This window comes from Balaenoptera musculus, chromosome 9 (genome assembly GCF_009873245.2).
Source record: "Balaenoptera musculus isolate JJ_BM4_2016_0621 chromosome 9, mBalMus1.pri.v3, whole genome shotgun sequence".
Classification (NCBI taxonomy): domain Eukaryota; kingdom Metazoa; phylum Chordata; class Mammalia; order Artiodactyla; family Balaenopteridae; genus Balaenoptera; species Balaenoptera musculus.
In genome coordinates this window covers 53,636,595-53,649,718 of record NC_045793.1, presented here as the reverse complement: position 1 = coordinate 53,649,718, position 13,124 = coordinate 53,636,595, and the positions used below count along the sequence as shown (strand labels likewise).

The window sequence follows — 13,124 nt, the reverse complement described above, 5'->3', positions numbered from 1 at the left end:
ATAATGCCTGGAATGCGGTTTGGAGCCAAAGCAGGAAAATCTTTGAATGTCATGATTAGGGATATGTGTTGCACTGTACAGGCGATGGGCAATCAAAGTTATAGAATCAATCTTTTTGCGGCGAGCATTCAGCCCTACCGCTCGTGGTAGAGATGAAAAAACTAAAGCCAGAGAGGTTCAGTGACTTGCTGACATCACACAAATGATTAACTGCAGAACTACTGAATGTTTTTCCAGACAGGGCCATAATGATCTGGTCTTGCTTCTGCAATGGTGGTTTCAAAATATGTTATGGAATGGAGTAGAATAAGGAAGGATTGAGGATGGGAGAAACCAGTTAGAGAGATCTATCAGGGACAAAACAAGACATAATGAGAACCTGAAACAGGATGGATCTAAAAATAGAAAGGAGATGATGGTGATGGTGATGATGGTGACCATGAGGAGAAGGGGAAGAGCAAATTTATGTTACATAGTGATTACTGTACTAGCACTACTTGAAATACTTTACATATGTTAACACATTCAGTCATGATTGCAACTCCCTTATTAGTATCCCATTTTACAGAAGAAGGAATATAATCACAAGAAATAAAGTTATTGCCAAAATGACAGAATTTCATTGGAAGAGCCAGGATTAAAACTTGGCATTCTGGCTCTAAAGTCTAAATTCCTAACTAATGGATGTGAGAAACCTCGTGGAATAGAGTCTACAGGCAGAACTAGCAACTGGTATTGCAGTTGAAAGAGGAAGATTTAGAGCCATGATAAAAGTTTGAATTTGGATGACTGGAAAAATGAGGTCTTTTTTAAAAATGGAAATAGATATGTCCTTAAAAGAGTATTTGAGATCTGTTTGGTTTTAGATGTGGTGTTATATAACAAGAGAGAAAGGGAGGTATTAAGAAATATGAGTAAAGTTTAATTGAGAGATTTTAAGCTTAGAAGAGTAGATGACATTGGAAGTCAACCTTAGAGAGATGAGAGTTCAAGTCCCAGGCATGAATGAAATCCTCAAGGAAAAAGATGTGAAAAGCCTTGTCACTAAGGAGTGAAGGTAAGAGGAGTTCCTGAAAGATTATGGGAGCCTTTCAGAGAACAACAGGGGAAACCAAGAAAGGCCATGTCATGGAATCCAGGAATAGAGCATTTTGAGAAAGGTCTTATGTTGAGCAGAGACCAATCAAAGAAGAGGAGGATGAGAAAAGGTGAGGTGATTGGTGGGTAAGAGTCACTGGTGACTTCTGATGAGGCTGGTATAGGACAGCTGTGGGGGCAGAAATCTGATCAGAAACCATGTAGAAGGGATGGGGAGACCATGATGTTGGATACTCTGGTGATTGAAGGAAGGAGAGGCATAGGCTGATCACCTGACAGTAGTAGAGAAGCATGTGAGGTTGTTGAAACTGCTGAGAGCCAATCATATCTGTAAATAAAATATGTCTATATTGGCCATGTGATGTTTTTATATCAACATTAATATCATTTCTGAAACAGGTAGCCAAGTTACTGAACGAGTTCAGAGAGGGCCAAATATCTAGGAAATAAAATAATTGTTCAAAAATACAGCCAATGAAAATAATGGTGATATTAATGTATTGCTTAAATGCAAAGCCTCTGAAGGAATTTCAATTCTGGATCAATCAGTATTGTTTCTGCACATCAAAATGATAACAAGGATATGGCGTAATACATTTAAAAAATATAAGAGACCATAAAAATATTTAAAGAAGAAAAACTAAAATGGCAAATCATTTTACTATCATCATCAGCACTACCACAAACCCCTGGGAAATTGTGTCATTTCTTCCTCTCTACCTTCCACATTCTTGGATTACTGCACTCACCATCAGTTCTACTACTATTGAATTTTTGCTTCGAGTGTCTTCTTCCTTCCCATTTAGATACTTAAAGAATGTTTACTAAATTGGATTGTGCCAAATATGATAGACTTGAAAATGCCAGCTTGGTGCTTGGAGAGAAAATGTGAAAAACACAATTTCACTGTTCTGAGGGCTTTTATTTCCAAAAAAAGGGAATACAGTGTATAGCGTCTAGAAGCATCAGCTGTGGTATCAGAAAGACCTCTGCTCAAATCCCACCTCTCTTTTGCCTATATATGTGACCTTGGCAAAATTATTTAATTTCAATAAACCCTAGTTTCCCTATCTATAAAATAAGACTAATAGGGTTAATGAGAATACCTTTTTTTCTTTCTTTTTTTAATTTTTAATTTTTATACCATCTTTAAAGGTTACACTCCACTTACAGTTATTACAAAATAGTAGCTATATTCTCCATATTATACAATACATCCTTGTAGCCTATCTGACACCCAATAGTTTGTATCTCCCACTTCCCCACCCCTATATGCCCGCCCGCCACTGGTAAACACTAGTTTGTTCTCTATATCTGTGAGTCTGTTTCTTTTTTGTTATATATACTAGTTTGTTGTATTTTTTTAGCTTCCACATGTAAGTGATATATACAGTATTTGTCTTTTTCTGTCTGATTTATTTCACTTAGCATAATACCCTCCAAGTCCATCCATGTTGCTGCAAATGGCAAAACTTCATTCTTTTCTATGGTTGAGTAGTATTCTATTGTGTATATACATATCTTATATATATCAGATATATATATATCATATATATCAGACAGAGAAATTAAGGAAACAATCCCATTTACCATAGCATCAGAAAGAATAAAATACCTAGGAATAAACCTACCTAAAGAGGCAAAAGACCTGTACTCAGAAAACTATAAGACACTGGTGAAAGAAATTAAAGGCAACACAAACTGATGTTCTTGGATTGGAAGAATGAATATTGTTAAAATGACCATACTAGCTAAGGCAATCTACAGATTCAATGCAATCCCTATCAAAATACCAGAGGCATTTTTCACAGAACTAGAACAAAAATAATGATAATACTTTTTGATAGGATTTGGGGGATTATATGAGTTAATGCACATACAGTGTTTAGCACAAATCCTGATGCATTTAAAACTCTCTCACCGTTAACTGTTATTTTTTGCCCTTTTGTTCTGAGAGAATAATACTGTGACATATCCTCTACACTGCTTCTATAAACCATCCCATATGTTTTCTTCTTCTATCCTCCTCTTTGTTGCTGCAGCTTCTTCTTCCTCCTCACTCCCTTCTTCTTCTTCTACTTCCTCTCCTCTCTCTCCCCCTCTCTCTCTCTGTCTCTCCTTCAGGAAGAATAAGTACCATCAGGCTTCCTCAAAGGAATATCAGACAGTGCATTTGTTTGCTCAGCTGCCCTAACAAAATACTACAGATTGAATGGCTTGAACAACAGAAATTTATTTTCTCACAGGTCTGGAGACTAGAAGTCCAAGGGCAAGGTGTTGCAGGTTTGGTTCCTTTTGAGGCCTCTCTCCTTGGCTTGCAGGTGGCCACCTTCTAACTGTGTCCTCACGGCAATGTAAGCCTTTCCTCTCTGCATGCATCCCATGTGTCTTCCATTTCTCATAAGGACACCAATCAAATTAGAGCCCACTCATATGACCCCACATAACCTTAATTACCTCTTTGAAGACCCCCATCTCTAAATACACTCACCTTCAGAGGTACTCGGAGTTCAGAGTTCAACATATGAATTATTGGGGGGGGGGGCAGTGGGCACACAATTCAGTCCATAGCAGGGAGGAATAATAATATTCTCCATTCTTTGTGCCTGTATATTACTTAAACTAACACAGTGGAAAGAATGCCAGTTCATAGACATAACTGAATATTAAGTATATCATTTGTTTCCCCTTGTTAATGTCACTGTTTCTAATATAAGAAAACATATAAAGAAATGGAATATAATTTCTCTACTGTAAAGGAGTATCCATTTTATAGAATATGCTTTAATTCAACCTAGTGTTTACTTGAAAAAAGAATAATGGCATTAGCACATGTAGAACTATATCAAAGATAGTGGGATGAATTCCTAAGCACATAGTATAGTTAGCTGCATTTCAATTACACTTTGTTGACTAGTGAAAAGAAAATGCCAGTGTAAATACATTGCTTAAATATAAAACATCAAAAAGGGATTTTTTAATGTACAACAATTGGCAAAGTGTAAACACAGAATGTTGATGTTTTTCATTTTTCTCTTAAAAGGCTGAATTGAGTTCAGTGCCAGAGGCAGAGTGCCAGGCTATCGGCTTTGACAAGCTCAGCTGAAGTAAAGCCTGCCTTCCAAAATGGGAGGGGCAAGAAACCCAGAAAAATACCTCACTCCTGTAACACACAAACACTTTAAGCACTTGACTTTTCCTTAATACGCATCAGCTTTGCAGCACACCTAGAGAAATTATTTTAATATCTGAATATGCTTCTGTAAATCTTATAAATGTGCTTGCTATTTATTAAATACCAGGCATTAAGTCAGTCTGAAGTATCCTTTTCACCTGTACTGGGAAAAAAATTCTTCAATACAACCTTTAGACTCTTCCATTATTTAATGAAAATTAAGACTTTAATGCATAGTTTTCTTTAGATTATACCTTGACTCTGTTGAGTACCACACACTGAAGAGCGTCGAAAAACAAATCCTGAGACACCCTGAAGGATGAGGAGAGATCACAGAACGTGTACCTCTTGATGGCTGTGCATTAATGTGGAAAAAGAATTTGGCACAAAGCAAATATGAGAAAGGAACTGTAAGAAAGTGTCCTGTGTGAGTAAAATTATTCTACATTTAATTTGAAAAAACTTAAGAATACCATCAAATGACATAAGATAAAATTCACCTGGGAATTAACAGTTTTCTGCAGTAAAACCTACTCCTATTAATGTAACTGTAAAAAGTTAGAAAATTCAACTAGGTTACACACCCCCCACCAATAATAATTGAATACTGAGAGCTCAGTTAGGATAACAGATAAATTACTTAGCAGAAGTCATCCCCTCGTAACCACGTTAATCTCATTTCTCCACTTTCTTTCACTAAAACACGGAAGTTTTCAAAGTAATTGGACTCTCCAAATGAGTAGCAGGAGGAGCCACCTTTCCCAACAGGCAGCAATCAGCCAAAATGGGATTTCCAGGGTAAAAAGTTTATCTGCCTTCATCACATTCTTGATGTAGGCAGGCAGTCTTGCAGTCTGTGTCACTGGGTCAGCTCTTGGGCCAATTAAAAAACGGAGGAGAGTGGGAGGTGAGGAGAAGAGAAGAAGGGCAGGAAAAGAGTAGGAGGAGAAAAGCAGAAGGAAGAGAGGAAAAGCAAGCCCAACCAACTCCAAATACCAGAGTGAAATGAAAAGTTGAAAGAGACTGAGTCATCCATAGACCTTGCCTTGCACCTCATCCAACCTTGCTGATGGTTAATATTTATAGAAATGACATAAGATGTTCATGTGCACGTGTCGCCAAAAAGAAAAGCTGAGCCTCCCTGGAAGCAATCTTTAATCAGCAATTATGCTTGGGAATGCAAAGAGGATGGCACGTTAAAGCAACCTAGCTAATAATATGCACTCACTCGATGATTTATAATAGACCAGTAACAAACAACACCGATTCGATTTATTTAACTGTCTGTGCACCTCCTCAGGGAAGGGAAGACATAAATTTTGGTAGGCTGATAAATGATTCGTACTTGGTAGCTGTGCTAAATCATGCATGATTATCTCCCCAGCTTTTCCTATAGGAGTACCCTGAGCAAGTGGAATGCCTAGAACGTTCCTCCCATCTTCCACAGATAAATTCAGGCTGGCCTGAAATTTGGCCAGGATGGTAGAGTAGATAGATATGGGAACTACTGTAGTAGTATATGCCCTGAAATACTAAATTTAGAAGTTATAAGTTACAAATAAAGTTCCTGAATATCTACTCTTACACACACACACACACATTTATATTAAACATTTAAATAAACACATACTTTATTCATTCAACAGCATCTATTAAACATCCCCTAGGTGTCAGGGAATTTACCTGCTAGGAGTAAATTAATAAAACATGATTCTTGTCTTCAGGGAAGGTGAAAGAGAAAGGGAAATATAATTGATCGAGTATCTGTCATGCACCTAATATACGTGATCATGACACTGCTGTGGAGTTTGTACTATTTTCCACATTTTACTGACAAAGAAACTAGGGTTCAAGGAAACTAAGTGACTGTTTATCATTAATTACCCAGTTAAGTAGCAAAGTCAGGATTTCAACCAAAATATGTCAAACTGCAAATTCCGGGTTCTCTCCACTATTCCGCCAAGAGCTGAAGCAAGGAAGATGGGCAAGTAAACACTTGCAATAAAATATTTAAAGTACAATAGTAGAATGGAAATATGAACATTATAAAGTAATGGCAAAAAAAAGAGTAGTAAATTCTGGTTGGGGTGAAAGAAAAGGAAAAAGGTCTGATGAGTCCTTTCCAAAGAGAGAATATTTGAGCACTGTCTCGAAGAACAAACAGTTGTTCCCTCGTCTCTACCAGTACACATAGTGCTAGGCCCCTATTAAACTCTGTGCTGTCCCCCAAATACACCAAGCTCTTCACCTATCCCCTCTCTGTCCATACTGTACGATTTGCCGGATATGGCTCTTCCTCTTTTTCTACCTGGTGAATTCCTAGAATGAAATGGACTCAAGGAAGTGAAAATTTCTATACATTTGCCTAGTGATTTGTTCATTCAGCAAATATTTGAGTCCCTATTTATATACCAGATACTGAATATTTAGAGATAAGGACCACTAAATCTTGACTTGCTGAAAATCTAGTTGGGGATATAGAAAATTAACATTATCATTATAATACAATATTTGCTATGTTAAAAGAAAGCACAGGGGATATGAGAGAACAGCTGAGGGCACCAAAGGAGGCTTTCCAGAGAAGGACGCCCTGGTCTGTGTCTTAAAGACTAAGTCGTTGTTGATCTACAGTGGGAAAAAAAATAATTAAAACAAAAAAAAATCTAACTTCCTGGTGTGTTTTGCACTGTTGGAAAATATCATTACAATCTTGGCAGCACTGCAGTGAATTGTTAATTGTGTAATGAGCAGAAGAGCTGATTGAATGCATGAGACCAGCAAAGTGACATAACAGTTGCATAGTATAACAGTTCCATAGTATAATTCATGTCTTTCCTATGCACCAGCCAGGAGAAATTTGACAATGATGTGTTCATTGGAAGAAAGTTAATTATGAATCTAAGGCTCTTATCAGACTCAGTTTACTAACAATATTGATTTCCTGATATAACCTGCAAATGAAAGGAAATTTATTTGATTGGCATAGAAGAGGAGAAATAATCATGACTGAACTGACAAGCAGAATAATAACCCTATTCTGACCAGAAAGACATGTCTATGTGAAAAACTTTTCTAGAACAGCTTAGTCCAACACAAGGATATTTACTCCAGGTTCTGTGATCCTCCTTTCCCCTCTGTCTTTCCTAATTTTCTCCCTCCCTCCTTCCTCCTCCCCTCTTTTCTCTCAATAGATAGATGATAGATAGATAGATAGATAGATAGATAGATAGATAGATAGATAGATAGATAGATCACCTTTTTAACCCCTTAAAAAGGTATACATGTATATGTAATAAATATATAAATGTAATAAATATATATTACATAGGGACTTTATACTTTTTAAGGGGTTAAAAAAGTGACCTTATACAAGAATAAATATGAGTAATAAATATGGGTAAGAAAAATGACAAACAGTATTCTAGAAAGACAATTTGTATACCAATGACAATAATTTCCTTTGAATTTCTCTTATTGCAATTTAATTCTAAGCATGTTAATTCTTGATGTTGCTCAGCTTCAAATACCTTCTGGCTTTTACACCTGAATTATAAGAACAAGCCTATAATTCGCCTACATTTGCAGCAAAACACAGCTTAGCCTTGAAGCTTTTCACCTTCAGATTTAGGTTTTCAATTATCATGATTTTAGTTCCATTTTTCAGTTTTTTGCTAGCAATGAATACTATACTATTTTTCCGGTGAAGCACATTTCTAAATAAGCGTGTAAATTCATTTGTAAAAACACCAGTGTGTTATAGGGACTATGGTAAAAACATTTTGATTATATTATAAAAATCTTCATTTAGTACTTGAAATTACCTCTGTATTCATGACTATACTTGTCTATACTAACAAAATAAGGTATAGATATAAATCAGTTACTAAAATTCAAAAACAGCAAGGGAATGAATAGCATATAAGTGCTAGAAGGGTCTTAAAGTAATACTAAAATAAAAATGCACGTTTTGCTTAAAATGTCTAGATAATTCCCACAAATCTTTGTTTTATTTTCTGGTGTAGACCTGCCCCATATCTCTAAGAGCATTTCACATGATTTTTCATGAAATATCAATGATAAAATTCTCAGTATTTATGCTTATTTTTCAGATGTTCAAGACATAAAGGTAGACATGGAAAGCCTTAATTTTAGGATTTTGGAGGGGAAAATCAGCTAAGTCTCCTAATTAAACAAGAAGTTTATTCTCTGTTGTTATATTTTAATAACAAGTTACCTATTTGTTTATAGAAAAATGTTCAATTATCAACTAGACATTAAGCCATCAGTACAGAATTTTAAATCTGGGAGAATTTCCATAAGAAACTGAATCTAAATAAAGTGCTGGTATATTTTTCATTATAATTTTAGCACCGAAGTGTATTATATGCTCCCCAACATCTTCTACATGAGTGCTTAGGCCCATGTTCCTACTGATGTTCTCCAGAAATGCAAACTAAGACGTGAGTTGGCAGCTTCCTGGAAAGATGAAAGAGGCTTTGGAAGCCAAGCTGTGCCCCTGGCCAGATTCCAGATGAGTGGTTCCTTCCTGAGACGAGGCTGAGTCAGCCAGGAATAGCCTCAAGGCAGTAAAAGTGAATGGCAAATAAGTAAAATGACAGAAGATTAAGGGAAGACAAAATATTTGATCTCTAATTTTATACCAAAGACTTGTTAATTATGAAAAATCTGATCCTTTGATTGTGTTTATTTCATTTACGTTCAGAAGTGGTTCAAGGGAATTAGAGATGTGTGCCACACAGCAAAAGTCAATGAGCAATACATTTCTTCAACATCCTTTCCTCTCAGAATGAAAAGATATACATTCTGAGAAGCAAACATAAAACTGGTTTATAGGAGCAGGCCCATGGTGCCAGTGAGGAGTTTGTCTTCATTTTCCAGAATAGCTGCTAAAAAACTCATCAGCATGTGTATTAGAGTTCTCCAGAGAAACAGAATATATATATATATATATATATATATATATATATATATATATATATATATATATGTGTGTGTGTGAATATATATATATGTGTATATATGTGTGTGTGTGTGTATATATATATATATATAAATATATATATATATATATATTTATATATATATATATATATATATATAAACATTTATTATAAGGAATTGGCTCATGCAGTTATGGAGGCTGACAAGTCCCAAGATCTGCAGACGGGAAGCTGGAGACCCAGGAGAGATGATGGTGTAGTTCCCAAGTCCATAGGTCTGCAGACTGGAAACCCAGGAAGAGCCAATGTTTCCACCTGAGTTAGAAGGCAGGAATAAAAATCCAATGTTCCAGCTCAAGGTGGTCAGGCAGGAGGAAATTCCTTCTTATTCACAGGAGAGTCAGTCTTTTTTGTTCTACTCAGGCCTTCAAGTGATGGGATGAGGCCCACCCACGTTAGGGAGGGCAATCTGCTTTACTCAGTCTACTGAGTCAAATGTTAATCTCATCTAGAATACCCTCACAGACATACTAAGGAGAATGTTTGACGACATGTCTGGGCACACAATGGTCCTGTCAAAATGAACTATTACAGCACAGTAAGACGTAAGAGGAAAATAAGATAGTATCTCATCTATGCAAATTTTTTTTTTTAATTTCCAAAAGTTGAGCCACCAGCATATCAAAGGATTTGTCCAAAGCCATAAGGATCATTAGTATTGAAGCTGGAATTAGATCAGATGTCTCGACTCAACTGTGGAAATTACTAGTTTTCAGAAGACATATATTTGAAAACTTGAAAGTATGACCTTTTTCCTTTTCTTTCTTTCTCTTTCATTTTGATTTGTCCTGATTAAGTGAAGGATTACTTTCTCTTCTCGCAATTTCAAACAATTTTAATCTGCTCTCCAAAGTCACACTAACCACCTTATAAAACTCAGGAAACAAAAACTGTTGACAAGAAATCTCATTAGGCTGCTCTCCAAAATCTCTTCTCACTAAAAAAAGATTAAGTGCATTCTAACACTGAAAATAACAAATGCTGAGTTTAGGCTGAGGTGGCATGTTATTCCAAAGAGTGCAAGATAAACAACAAGTGTTGCAAACACACCTGAACAAATAGCTCTACCCAAACCTCCATCCTGTCTCTTTCCTGGATGATAACAGTAAACTGTAATGTGACAGGCGGTGTAGTTCTTGGTCACGTTGACCTGAAGGAAAGGTCCACAACTCAGACTGCACATGCTGCTTTGAAATGTTTCCTTGACGTTTTCAATCTTCTCCTTTCTGCTGTCTACAGAGACCATAATCAGATTCTAAAACTGTCACCAAGATGACCAGCAGGCCTATAAGACCCTGGTGCAGTCTAGACCTGGAATTTGTTTCCTCTTTTCTCTTTGCCACAACTAGCAATGGTGACAGCAGAAATGAACAGAAAAGAGTAACACATCTCTAGCACAATAACCCCCACCCCATAAATCCCCTTATGTTCACCCTGGGCTGATTATCCATGGGTTTCTGTGTCATCATCTATTCTGCACTTACTGCATGGAAGCATGAAAGGTATCAGATCATAGGCTGAAATAAAATGCAACAGGATGCCTAGAAGAGGAATGATTTTTTTTTTTTTTTGCTGCTGTTTGTTTGTGCTTTTTGGGAAATCAGAAAAAAACACAGCCAGGTTCCTTACCTGGATATAAACATTTTCGACAAAACCTCTTTCACATGGTCTAGGAGGCTCTTCATCATCTGGTCAGCAACGCCTCCAGCCCCATCTCCTAGGACCCCCACTGCCCCCCCCCATTCCCTCCAAAGTGGCCTTGCTCCTTCCCACCTCAGAGACTCTCTACAAACTGTTCCTTCTGTCTGGAATATCTGTCCCTCCACCCTACAGCAGGGTGATACACTTTAAGATATTCCCTGATGGTATTTTTCCCTGTGTAATTTGAATTTTTCTCTGCAGCTCTTCTGCTATTAAGACAGATATGACTTTAGTACTTATTTCCATAGGCAGGTGGAGGGCAAATACCATCTTGGGAAGCAGAAGGAAATGACTTAGGACTACCCTTGCCTGACAGAAAGAGAAAAGGAAAAAAAAGAAGTCTGAGGGGAAGATGGAAGCCTTCTTTATATAACCCTCCAAGGAAGCCCCAAAGTCAAACAGGGAGACTGGGGGAGATGGGAGAAGTTGTGACTGTAAAAACATGCAAATAGTTCAGTAGATTTCCAGAATAAATGAGTTACTGCTTGTTCACAATCTCCAAAGACTGCATGCCTTTCAGAGGAGCTCTGAGGTTGTCATGGTACCATGTTGAACATGGTGCCTGAGTGATAAGAATAGAAATGACTGAGGGGAGGGGCCAGGTGAATGGACTTGAAATAGCTCCCTGTTTCTGCTCAGTCTGTGTTTGGCATTTAGAGAATCCAGAAATTCCTTTTTGTCTTACTGGTAGATTCAGAAGATAGCTGAAGATGCAAGATCGTGATCTTCCAGCAGAAAGACACAGCATCAACTTCCCAAACCAGGAATCAAAAAAGGAATCTCTGGGACTCTGTGGTACTAGTGAGAGGTTGAGGGCAGGGGATAGACATAATAGAGAGATGGTGGCCAGTCTCCATGGGAGCAATTACCAGGGACTGCCTATGCTGAGAAAGGAGACTACAAGTTACAGCAGCCACAGATAAGTCAGGAGCAAAGACAGCAAGGAGATAAATCAACAACCAAAGAGCTGTCAAGAGGAGCTACGCCTCAACCAGAGGTCAGCAGGAGCCAGTGAACCACACTCCCCATCACTATGATGTTCTATAAGCTTCCTTCTGGTCCTGAATGTTGGCAGGAGGCAGGGCTATGGTGGTGACAGTAGTGGTAGTGAGGAGATACTGGCCAGGAAGCAGAGGGAGGGATGTAAAAACGACAGAGGGCAGAGGTGCTAAGAAACTGATCATTGACCCAAGAGAGACTGAATTCATCAAAGAAGGACTAAGTTTTAAATTTTAAGAGACCCAGAGGCGTTCAACGGCAAGATCAAGGATTTTTCTCCATTACTGTAAGAGTGGCCAAAACACAGTCAAACTCAGCTAGAGTAAAGAAAGTAGACTCCTTTTCGGCCGGAACCGCCATCTTCCAGTAATTCGCCAAAATGACCAACACAAAGGGAAAGAGGAGGGGCACCCGCTACATGTTCTCTAGGCCTTTTAGAAAACATGGAGTTGTTCCTTTGGCCACATACATGCGAATCTACAAGAAAGGTGATATTGTAGATATCAAGGGAATGGGCACTGTTCAAAAAGGAATGCCCCACAAATGTTACCATGGCAAAACTGGGAGAGTCTACAATGTTACCCAGCATGCTGTTGGCATCATTGTAAACAAACAAGTTACGGGCAAGATTCTTGCCAAGAGAATTAATGTGCGTATCGAGCATATTAAGCACTCTAAGAGCCGAGATAGCTTCCTGAAACGGGTGAAGGAAAATGATCACTAAAAGAAGGAAGCCAAAGAGAAAGGTACTTGGGTTCAGCTGAAGCGCCAGCCTGCTCCACCCAGAGAAGCAGACTTCGTGAGAACCAATGGAAAGGAGCCTGAACTGTTGGAGCCCATTCCCTATGAATTCATGGCATGATGGGTGTAAAGAAAATAAAAGACCTGGACTGTGGAAAAAAAAAAAAAAAGAAAGAAAGAAAGTAGACTTATTTGGCAAATGATTCATCATGTGTAAATTTCACCCCATCTCTTACTGGTACCCCTGCCCTAGTTTCTTAAAAATCTCTATGGAACCTTAACTTGCACATAGGCTATTTACAAAACCTGGACTTGGAGCCAAGCTATCTTCAGAACAGTGGCATGACCCAGTTAGAGAAATAAGCAGAGATGGATACAATCTATGTAAA

General features: G+C 37.8%; 1 pseudogene; it reads left to right on the top strand.

The window, feature by feature from the left end:
- The first annotated feature begins 12,336 nt into the window (after positions 1-12,336).
- LOC118900799 lies at positions 12,337-12,889 on the top strand (annotated as a pseudogene).
- Positions 12,890-13,124: the final 235 nt, after the last annotated feature.